The sequence below is a fragment of the Miniopterus natalensis genome, chromosome 20 (assembly GCF_054644295.1).
Source record: "Miniopterus natalensis isolate mMinNat1 chromosome 20, mMinNat1.hap1, whole genome shotgun sequence".
Taxonomy (NCBI): Eukaryota; Metazoa; Chordata; class Mammalia; order Chiroptera; family Miniopteridae; genus Miniopterus; species Miniopterus natalensis.
In genome coordinates, this window is record NC_142100.1 from 2,317,215 (window position 1) to 2,328,713 (window position 11,499).

Consider the following 11,499-nt stretch of genomic DNA (forward strand, 5'->3'; position numbering starts at 1 on the left):
GAAATAATATTTACTAGTTCTAACTGACATGAGTGTTAATATTCTGTAAATGTGTTAATAGTTTGGGTAGGCAAAACTCTATCCATCAAAACTGTCTTTCAAATATTTTACCTATTTCAATAGGCAGAAAGAGAATAAGAAGAGGAGAGAAAATAGATCTTTCTTAAGCAGTTTAGTGCGACCTAATATGTCTCAAATTGTATGGTGACATGAATGCCTTGGCCATCAGCTAAAATGCAGATTGCTAGAGTCAGCCCAAATTGATTAAACCAGATCTCACAGGAATGAGGAGCCTCCTGCATGCTTACCACGCTCTCCAGACACGGTAAGGGGGTCTGAGCAGCACTGAGGGCTCTGGGACAAACCAGGAGAGCGGGAGCCAGCCCTGACTCTGCCGTCAGCTGGGGTGGCTGGGGCCAGAGAAGGGTCTCCTAAGTGTGTGTTGACTGTATTGAAAAATACTGACTGCTTATGGAAGCAGGGAGTGAGTGTTGCAGTGTACCATTTTTAAAATAATGATTTAAGGCCCTAGCTGGTTTGGCTCAGTGGTTAGAGCATCAGCCCATGGAATGAAGGATCCTGTGTTCGATTCTGGCCAAGGGCATGTACCTTGGTTGCAGGCTCGATCCAGGAGGCAACCCATCGATGTGTGTGTGTGTCTCTCTCCCCCCTTTTTCTCTCTCTCTCTGGAAAGCAATAGAAAAAATATCCTCGAGCGGGGAATAAAATAAAAACAAAGAATCAAGGAGATTGCCTGAGCAGACATGGTGTCCGTGGCAGAACTAAGAACACAAGGCAACACTTGGGTTTTTGGTCTGATTACTGTTTTTTCCTCACAAGGCTCCCTCCATGGACTCTAGTTTTTCCAGTTACGGCTCCATGGTGTCTCAGCCGTGGCAGTCCTTCTCCAGGCAATGCCACATCCTTGTTTGCAGGGGAGGCTTTCTTTTTGTGCCCGTCTCCTACCCCCTTAAGAGGAAAGCCCACATGACGTGTTCCTGGCAGGCGACAGGCGACCACTGCTAGCTACCCGCTTCTCCCGTTTTCCCCCGAAGAGGCTGTTCTTCAGGGCTCTCTACCCGCCAGGTCACGGCTCAGGACAGGGCTTTGCCTCCAGGCTGCCAGGTGACGTCCTGGGGTCAGCGACACCGGTGCTGCTTGATTTTTCAGACCGTGAGCTGATCAGACAACTTGAACTTATGCGGAGGTAAAAGATCACTTTCACATGAAAAAAAGTTAAAATGTCATCATGGGACTTTTCATTTTAAGCCAGCGTAGGGACAACGTTGAACCAATTTTGAACTAAATTTAGGCAAAGGGCCTGCAAAAGGGTCACTTTATTTTCCAGTTGTGGTTGTCTGTAATTTTCTGTTGGGTAAAAAATGTACAGAAACACAGGTGAAAACAGAAAGAATACAGGACTCAGGTAACCAGAGAATGAAATATGCTGAGACTGAAACTTAAATTTACAGTGCGATCGATCCCAGCTCTATCGATTGACTATGGTCCTAGTGCAATGCCTGTGAATGGACCCACATGAGATTTGCCAGGTGTCCATTTCCCTGCAGGCGGGCAGCCTTTCTCTTTGCTCTCCACTCTCTTTCTAAAGCTCAGATTTGATGTTATTCTTCTGGTCAGAAACTTTCAGTGGCTTCCTTTTGCCGGAAGGTCAGAGTCCAAACTCCTTAGCAAATCACTCAAGGCCGCTCACACCCTGGCCGCAGTCTCCCTTTCCTCTCCCCTGCGGCTCTCCCAGTGTATCCCCGTAGAAATTCTTGCTGTATTTCAAGCATAGCTGGAGGCCCACCGGCTCACAATGCACACGGACCTCTGACGAAACAGCCTCTTTCTGGGGAGGCTCTACGCACCCTCCAAGGCCCGGGCCGAGCGAGGCTTCTCAGGGCGAGCGGTGACCAGTGAGCACGAACAGGGACTCTGGAGCCACCGATTCACCTGTGAAGCGGGTGGAAGGACAGCACCTCCAGACACGGTTGTCGTGAGAATTAAAGATGTGAACGTACTTTAGTGCCCTGCACATCGTAAATCCTGTATGAGTTAGCTGTTCCTATCCTCTACACTCCCAGAAAAAAATTCTCTCCTTTTCTTTGCCCCCATAATAGTTTCTTTCTTTATATCATGCTAGTTTTTATTTTGATTTGCATTCTATTTAGTTGAATGTACATCTGAGTTCCGTGGAAGCAGAGTTTGTTTCTTATTTACCTTTGTGTTCCTGAGGCCGGGCGCAGACACCTGCATAGGATAGTTGTTTTTAAAATAGCCCTATTGACATATAACTCACATAAGGGCTACATATTTGAAGTGTAGAGTTTGGTAAGTTTTGACATGTGCTTACACCTATCACACCCGTCACCCCAAGAGTTCCCCGTGGCCTTTTCTTGTCCTCTCTCTGTCCCGCCCCACATCCCTTCTTAAAACAACCACTGATCTGCTTTCTGTCACTGTCGGTTAGTTTTAATTTTGTAGACTTTGTGTAAGTGGAATCATACAGCGTGTGTTTCCTTTGTCTGGCTTCCTTCGCTCAGCAGCATCATCCTAAGGTTCCTCTCTGATGCCGCAGGTAAAGTTCCTTCTTTTCTATTGCTGGGTCGGATCAGTGTATGAATACAGCCCAGGCACCTGGAGATGCACTTCTAGGCTGCTTACCATAGTATAGTTTTTAATGCTTGCTTATTAAATTGAATCAAGTGTAGGAAAACTTTAAATAAAGGGAAACTGGTGTGTTCCCACATTTGCTTTTCATGATAGTCTCCTAATTCAGAGGGAAAGTTCAAAGTTAGCAGGAGTAGTTTAATCAAATGCTGGTCCTTAGCAGGCTCTTGGGGTATACACTCTGATGGACCACCCAGTTCTCTCTTGACCCCTGGCAGCTGGAAAGATGAGACATGTCATCTGGGTTCCTTTCTGAAAACTGCTTCAGTGGAAAAGAAGATCACACCCCTCCATGGGCACCAGATGGAGCTTAAAGGCCCTGCTCCCTTGCCTCAAAGAGGAGCAGCTCTGCAGGGAAGGGTTCCAGCTCCAGCGCTCCCGACACAGGATCAGCTGAGGCCGTTGTTGTGACTGCATTTCAGTCCATCTTCTCTCCTCCTGGTCTTGCTTCCTTCTCAAGTATTGTCCCCGGAGCACTCCCTATAAACCCTGGGTGCAGATCACTCAGCATTGGACCCAGGGAACCCAACTCACAACAGCTCTTGAAGCACAAGTGAGTGAGTGAAAAATGAACGGACTTTCCCTTGAAATAGAGACACGGCTCTTTTTGCTCTGAAACCGAATGGATGTCTGGACTTACAGTTCTTCCCAAGTATCAAAGGAAATCCTACTTTAAATTTCACTGGGCGTTGAGAAGTGTATCTTTTCACCCACAGGTGTGATATGCAACTGGTCAGAAAATTTCACAAATGTCATGGGAGTTTGTTGGACTCAGAGATTAAAGATGCTCCTGTGGGGGAAACGCTGCTGGCAGGGTTGTGAGTGACGTGCACTTGTGGTTTTCACGGTGCTTCCCACTCTCTCCTGCCCACACTGTGGCCTGCAGCCCATCCTGGGCTCAGCAGGGGAAAGCAGCCAATGGGGCTGCTTGCAGGGTGGGGGAAAAGGTGAGGTGGCACATAGTGGTCAAGCAGTGACCTTTTCCTGTTCCTAGTGGAACAATGTCTGCTGACCACCCTGAATGTGGGAGGCCTGGCAGCTGACGGCAATTTGTCATTTTGATCAGCATTTCCTGACAGTCTCCTACAGTTTTAGTACTAATAGGAAGTAACATTTGATGGGGAGGTGGCATGGGGACAGGTTTTAGAGAAATAAAATATATCCTCTTTATTTCCCATCATCCCCGTGGTCAACATAGATTGTCAGGAGAGAAACAAGCTGAAAAAGGAGATACTTGTTAAGCAGGTGAAAGTTGGGCTGTTTCAGGGGCCACAGAGGACAGGGGATTTCCCCATGTGTGGAAGCCGCTGGGTTTTTGCTGCAATTACAGGAGAGGCCTGAACTTTCGTCTGGCCCTTTCACAGCTCCTGTAAAGCGTGCGCGGCCTTTCCCAAGGCCTGGGCAAGAGGGGGCTTGGCCTGCATTTCCCAGCAGCCGCTTCGAAGGGCTGGTTCACCCCAGTGCCAGGATTTGGGGCCTATTGTAGACTTCCACCAAGAGCAGGGAGTTTCCACTCCAGAGCAGCAGCCTTTGTGGCTGGTAACTGGTCGAAAGAAAGGCTTCCTTGGAGCAGCAAAGCTTTAGAGGGATGAGTATGGGGGCAGGAGACAGCGACTAGATGTGTTGCCCGGACCTGTCACGAGCAGCCGCGGAGCCCTGAGCAGGCTGCTGCCCCTTGGAGTCAGCTTCCTCACCTGTAAAATGAGCAGAGTAGCGCAGCACGGGCGGCTGGGGCTGAATTAAGCGGAGGACCCGAGGCGCCCGCTCATGGCCCACAGGCCCCCTTAATCTGCAGCCCACACACGTCTGAAGCACGTCTCAGCCACGGGGACCACGGGGGGTGAGACGTGCCTGGGGGGGATGGAAGCAGCCAGCTTCTGCTCTTAAGGCCTATGCCTAGAGCTTCAGCCAATCAAAAGAGAACCTCAGTAGGAGCCGATTTCAGAAGGACATCCTGGTCTGGGAGAAGGTACCACAGCACAGCAAGCGCCAGCTCAGGCCTCAGCTCACAGTTCTCTCCCAGGAGAAGTGACTTCCCTCAGTGTCTTTATCTGCAAATGAGGGATTGGATGAGAGCAGTGGTTCCCAAGCTGCGTTCAGAAGAACCCGAGTGTCCCCCAGGGGCCTCAGGGCTCTGCAATATTTTCTTGAAAGTTTATTTAAATTTTATTAATCCAGGCTCTAGAACCAGGCTCACAGGCTCAAATCTCAGCTCTGACACTTACTAGCCATGTGACTTTGGACAAATTGTTGAATCCTTCTAAGACTCAGCTTCGACTTTGGTAAACTGAGACTAATAATAGCATCTACAAATAAGGTCATGGAGGAGATTAAAGAGGTTGACACATGTGAAGTACTTAAGGAAAGTGCTGGCTGTCACTCTGCCAGCCATGGACACCAGAGATCTATTAATCTGTTATGCTAGGTAAACTCGTTTCTGTATCAGACTCCGCTGGCTTGGAGCAAATTCCAAAGGCTTCATCCTGGTCTACAGCAGAGGTCAGCAAAGTTTTCTGTAAAGAGCCAGGGAGCAAACATTTCAGGCTTGCAGGCCATGTGCCTTTAACTACTAACATCTGCCCTGTATCCTAGGACTAGCCACAGGCAATATGTGCATGAATGAGTGTGGCTGTGTACTAATAAAATTTTATTTATAGACACTGGAATTTGGATTTCATATGATTATCATGGGTCATAAAATAATATCCTTCTTTTGATGTTTTTCAACCATTATAATTTTGGGTGGTACAAACACAGGCTGTAAAAACATTCTTAGCTTGTGGGACATACAAACACGGCTGTGGCCAGGTTCTGCTGGTGGGCAGTGGGTGACCCAACCCTGGTGTACAGGACCCGTGTCTCTGGGTTGCCTGCCTCTCCAACCTCATTCCCCCCACTCCCTGCTGTCCTACTAAGCTTTGGTTCCCTGCCTCCTTGTGTTCTGACCCAGCCGCTCCTCTCCATTCAGGAGCCTGGGTACTTGCTATCTGCCCGCAGGCCGCCTCATTCAGCTCTTCACCACGACCAGCTTCCACTCAGCCCCGACTGTCCATTTAAGTGCCGCCTGCCCAGGAGCACACACCTGACCTCCTTATCGAAAGGAGTGCCCCGTCCCACACACCTCCCAAAGTTACTCTCTATCATAGGACCCCATTTATTTCGCCCTAAGCAGCAGTATTGGTCAGCGGCTGCAATTATGCGTCTTGTTTATTTATGTGTCCTGTGTCCATCTCTCCCCCTCATGAGAGCGGGGACATTGCTTTCTTACTTGCTGTGGCTGCTCCAGCCTTTCACTCTGTTAGGAAGCAGTGTTCAATCAATATTGTAGGATGAGTGAGTCCACTGCCTCAGTATCTAGTTTCATACAGTGAATTAATAATGCTTGGTCTCCTCACCTTGTAAAATTCTGATGAGAAGCAAGTGAGAATGTGTTCCTAAGACTATAGTCTACAACGGGAAGGTGCAAGTCATCAAGGTAGCCTCTCAGACAAACCCCAGAGGTCAACCAACACACCTACTTTTACCATTCTCCTCTACTGCAGAAGCTAACTTATGGGCAGAAGAGCAAAAGTAATATCCGTATGGATGAGCCATTTTCATTCCTTGTCTTTGATATTCCCCATAGATAAGAAAATGGCTATATGTATAATCTTTATGTTGGCCTTAGCAAAAGCAACTATTTATTAACATGTAGTATTGTTATCAGTGGCAGTGGGGTTCTTGGGCTTCCGCTGGAATAAGAATTTCCAGATGTCCCACAGGAAGGTGAGATATTGTAGAAAGCTTAATTTCTGTGGAATCAAATCCCTGAGTTTCCAAGGTCCCCGCTCCCACCATCCTGCCAAGAAAGAAGTCCAATTTTGCTTTCAGCAGAGCTAAAATCAAAGCCAGTGTCCAGAGTTTCCATTTCATGTTAGAGCACAGTCCAATCCAGCATCAGGATGGCTTAGTTTGTGTTTCCTGCTGTAGACCATCAGTCCATTAGATGTGGGCCTACATGGCTGGAACATGTGGCTATGGAGGCAACACAGACAAATGCAAAGCCAAAGGAATCGGAGAGCCAAGAGTGAGCCAAGAGCTCAAATTCCTTCATTTGGGAGATTATGTATCCCCCAATTTTTGTGGGCTTGCAATGGCCCTGACGACTCTAGCCAATCTGTGGTTTCCCAGGCTTGACTGGCAGACAGCTATCTTCCCTATGTCACCCTGACTCACTGCGCATGCACCCATCTTCCCCTTTGTCCAGTCCCTTCCCCCAGTAACCTGCAAAGATTTGGGCGGTGGTTCATTGGGGAATGTGAGATTGCAGCTTCCTGGTGAAGCTGCCCAAATGGCCATGCTTATAATACCTGGCCTTTCTTTTGCTCCTTTCTTATTATTAATAGCTAGCTAATTACAACGGTATCAGTCCCCCCCTTTAGAGAGAAATGAGCCTCTTTGTCATCCTGCAAAGAATGAATGGGTGAAGGTCTCCATCTTGTAGCTGCTTCATGCTGTCGAGGGGCACAGGCCTGCCTATCCCAAGGCTCAGAGGTTCTCCCTTGTCTGACAGAGGAAGGAGAAACAAAAGGGAAGGAGGGGTCTTCCTGCAGGGAAGAGGGATTTTGTAAAGTCCAGGTCAGTCTGATGTCCCTGGGAGGTGGCATAGGCGGTGTCCAGAGGAAGATGCATTAGATGGACAAGCTGGCATCCTTGCGGTATTCTAGAGGTGACAAGCTTGACAAGAGGTTAAAAGGCATAATTCAAAAGTGAGGAGACTTAGGGCAACTAAAGGCCCAGTGAGAGGTAAAAACCGAAGTGATAAAGGGAAAGGTGAACTTCCCAATGTTCTAGATCAGGTTGGAGAAGTGGCTTCCCTGGAGGCAGGTGTGTCGCACCTGGTTGAAGTCCTCCTGTTCACTATACTTAGTCAAATAAGGCCAAGGGGCATAGTCTAAGACTTTCCCTGAGAGAAACTGTGGGCCTTTTCTCTCTGAGCCATTTGGCCAGGAAAGGGAAAGCGGTTTCAAGTGAAGCCAATAGACCGTCCATATTTCATTGACTCAAAATAAGTCCCAATCATTGAGACTCATTTCAGGAGAAGGGGGTACAGATGGCTTCTAAAGTGAGGCCTATACTGTGCGAACAAGCAGTCAGGTAAATAAGGTCATAGGCACAGAATCCATACAAACAGAAGGAAGAACACAAGACACAAAGGCTGGAGCACACAGCAAGTCCTGAGCCACTTGAGACTTCCAGATGCAAGGCTTCTGCTGGAATGAGAGCAGTGAAATCTGATAGATTCCTTACAGTTAGAATATTCCTGGTGATATCATTAGGTGCTGAGGTCTGCACGGCCCACACAGGCATAGCCTTAAAAACAAAACTTTGAAGACAGTTAACTGCACTGCAGCCCAATATTCATAATTGGGCATTGTGATTTTCATTGAAACATAATTTTTTTAAGATTACCCTTATTTTCAAAGAGGCCGTATTAAGTCCGGTTTTAATTTGACCTGATTATTTACATAAACACAACAAGAATGGCAACTAACCTAATCAATCACTCCTGCTCTTTCAAATTTGCTTTGCTGGAATTTTTTACAAGGAATCTGTAAATTGAGCTATAGTCAGCCCCTCAGGGCAAAAAAGCCAAGCCATAGCTGCCATCAGGTTTTGCCTACAATACCTGCAGGTTTAGGTCAAGTCCTCAAGTCCTTCAGGTCCCTAAAGGTGTCTTGAGGCTCCTTTCTTGCCATCTTTCATGAAAACTACCTTTGTTCCTTACCTGGAAAGGTTGCCATGAACCACGTGACCAAGCAAGGTCTCAGGCCATTTCTGCAGCCCTTCTTCACCACTGGCTCTTCCAGAGTTTGCTGAGTGACCCCACAACTGGATCAGGGCACTGGACCCACAGAGGAGCCTCAAGCAGTAGGTGCCACTGCCCCCAGATGGCTGTGGCCAGGAGGGCCCTCCAGGCTTGGAAGTGTGGATCCCTAAAGCCTCCCAGAGCCTGGTTTCCCAGCTGCTTGGGCCTGAATTATTATAAGGGAGCTTTCTGTCCCATCCCACTTGACGGATATGGAAACAGAGGCCTGCAGGAGCACATGACTTCTCGTAAGCGACCCAGCCTCTGAAATCAGGCTCGGTTTCTGGAGCTTGGAGTCAAGAGCCTTGTCAATTGGCGCCTAATTAAATTTGATTTCAGATAAAAAACAGGTAGTCTTCCAGCAATCATGCCTCATGCAATATTTCATGTGCTGACATGCTATGTCTGGCAGCCCTACTTGTCAGGCCATGGAGCTGAGCCTGCACAGCCCCTGTGGCAGGTCGGAAGCTGGAGGAGAAGCTCCCGAGCCACCGCCAGGGCAAGGGCACATGACTTACAGGGTGACAGTGACTGAGTTAGTTTTCTATTGCAGCTCTAACAAGTGATTTCACATGGAGTAACCTGCACCACAAAGTGTGTGATCCCAGGAGGTGGGCGTGAGAAATGTGAAGTGGGTTCATTGGGGTGCGCTCCTCCCCGGAGGCTCAGAGACACCTGGCCCCTGCCCATCGGGGGTTGGAAGAATCAGCTCCTTATGGGACAGTTTCCTTCTCTGTCACTCCCAGCTTCGAGGGGCCTGCAAAAACCTTGGCCCCTGGTCCCTTCCTCCAGACTCAAAGCGAGACATGTGGGTTGCGTCCCTCCCGAGGCATCTCTGACCCAAGCCTCCTGCCCACTTCCCAGGGTCAAGACACCTGGTTACTGAAGGTCAGGACCTCAGGGTGGGGAAACACCTTTTGTGCATTCAGTAGAGGGTCTGGGGGTTGTTGGTGCTCAATAAATGTTCATTCACAAGGAACACCTGGAACACCTGGATACCTTGGCTCACCTGGCTGACTTGGAATGGTTGCCAGGTTACCTCTATGACCTATCTTACCAATGTGACCTGTCTCACTTCTGTGACCTGCTGCCTCTTGATACCCCACAGGGCTGGACTGAGCCTCAGCAGGGTGGCTCTCCAGCAGGCTCCGGGAAGGGCTCCCCAAGATCTTGTCATATTTCAATTCAGAATTGGCTGTTGAGACAGAGCTGGCCACATGGAGAACTGGGGAAGCCACCCCCAAAGGGACAGCAAGTACCAACAGGGTAGGGAGAGCCAGGGTGGCTGGGGTGCAGAGAGGGCTGGCGGGTGATTAAAAAGCCCTTGGTTGACTTGAAAATGCTCTCACAACCAGTAAGGCTTTTAGCCATGAGAATGACATGATCTGATTTATATTTTTTAAAGATCACTCGTGATTTGACATTTGAAATGATATTTGAGAGGGTAGGATTTAGACAGCTGAAGACGGTGAGATGCGCTTCAGGTCCAGAGAGTGGAAATGCGGCCTGGAGACGGGACAGATGAACACTGAGGACCAGAGCACACACCTCTCAGGGCCTGTGAGTGACGACACAGGGCAGGGAAACAGAAGACCCCCATGGAGGGGACGAGGGGGGGGGACAGGGGACCCTCCATGGAGAGTGCAGAGCAGAGGGGACAATGGACCCACCATGGAGTGGAGGGGGGAAGGAGGATAGGGAACCCTCCATGGAGGTGAGAGGGGACGTTAGGGATTGTTTATGGAGGTGAGAGGGGAGGTCAGGGAACCCTCCATGGAGGTGAGAGGGGACGTTAGGGATTGTTTATGGAGGTGAGAGGGGAGGTCAGGGAACCCTCCATGGAGGTGAGAGGGGAGGTTAAGGGACAGTTCATGAACGTGATAGGGTAGGAAAGGGATCCTCCATGGAGGTGAGAGGACAGACAGGGAAGCTCCATGGAGGTGAGAGGGGAGGACAGGGAACCCTCCATGGAGGTGAGAGGGGACGTTAGGGATTGTTTATGGAGGTGAGAGGGGAGGTCAGGGAACCCTCCATGGAGGTGAGAGGGGAGGTTAAGGGACAGTTCATGAACGTGATAGGGTAGGAAAGGGACCCTCGATGGACCTAGGAGGACAGACAGGCAGAGTCCATGGAGGTGAGAGGGGAGGTCTGCGGACCCTCCAAGGATGTGAGATGGCAGGACAGGGAACTCTCATGGAGATGTGAGGGGTGGATTGGGAAACTTCCATGGAGGTGAGAGGGGAGGTCAGGGAACCCTCCATGGAGGTGAGAGGAGAGGTCAGGGGACACTCCATCGAGGTGACAGGGCAGGACAGGGAACCTCGATGGAGATGAGAGGGAAGGTCAGGAAACCCTCCATGGAGGTGAAAGGGGATGTTAGGGGATTCTTTATGGAGGTGAGAGGGGAGGGGAGGGGACCCTTCAAGGACCTAGATGGCAGGACAGGGAACCCTCCATGGAGGTGAGAGGGGAGGTAGGGGACCCTCCGTGGAGGTGAGAGGGGAGGTCAGGGGACCCTCCAAGGACATGATATGGCAGGACAGGGAACCTTCCATGGAGGTGAGAGGGGAGGTCAGGAGAACCGCCAAGGATTTGAGATGGCAGGAGAGGGCACCCTCCATGGAGGTGAGAGGAGAAGAGAGGGGACAGGAAACCCTCCATTGAGGTGAAAGGAAGGTAAGGGGACCCTTAATGGAGGTGAGAGGGGAGGTAACAAGATGCTCCATGGAGGCGACAGGGCAGGGCAGGGAACCCTCCATGGAGGTGAGAGGGGAGAACAGGAGATGGTCCATGGAGGTGAGACAGCAGGACAGAGAACCCTCCATAGAGGTGAGAGGGAAGACGGGACAGGGAACCCTCCATGAAGGTGAGAGGGCAGGAAGGACAGGGCACCTTCCATGCAGGTGAGAGGGGAGGTCAAGGGGGCCTCCATTGAGGTGACTGGGGAGGTAAGTAGACCCTTAATGGAGGTGAGAAGGGAG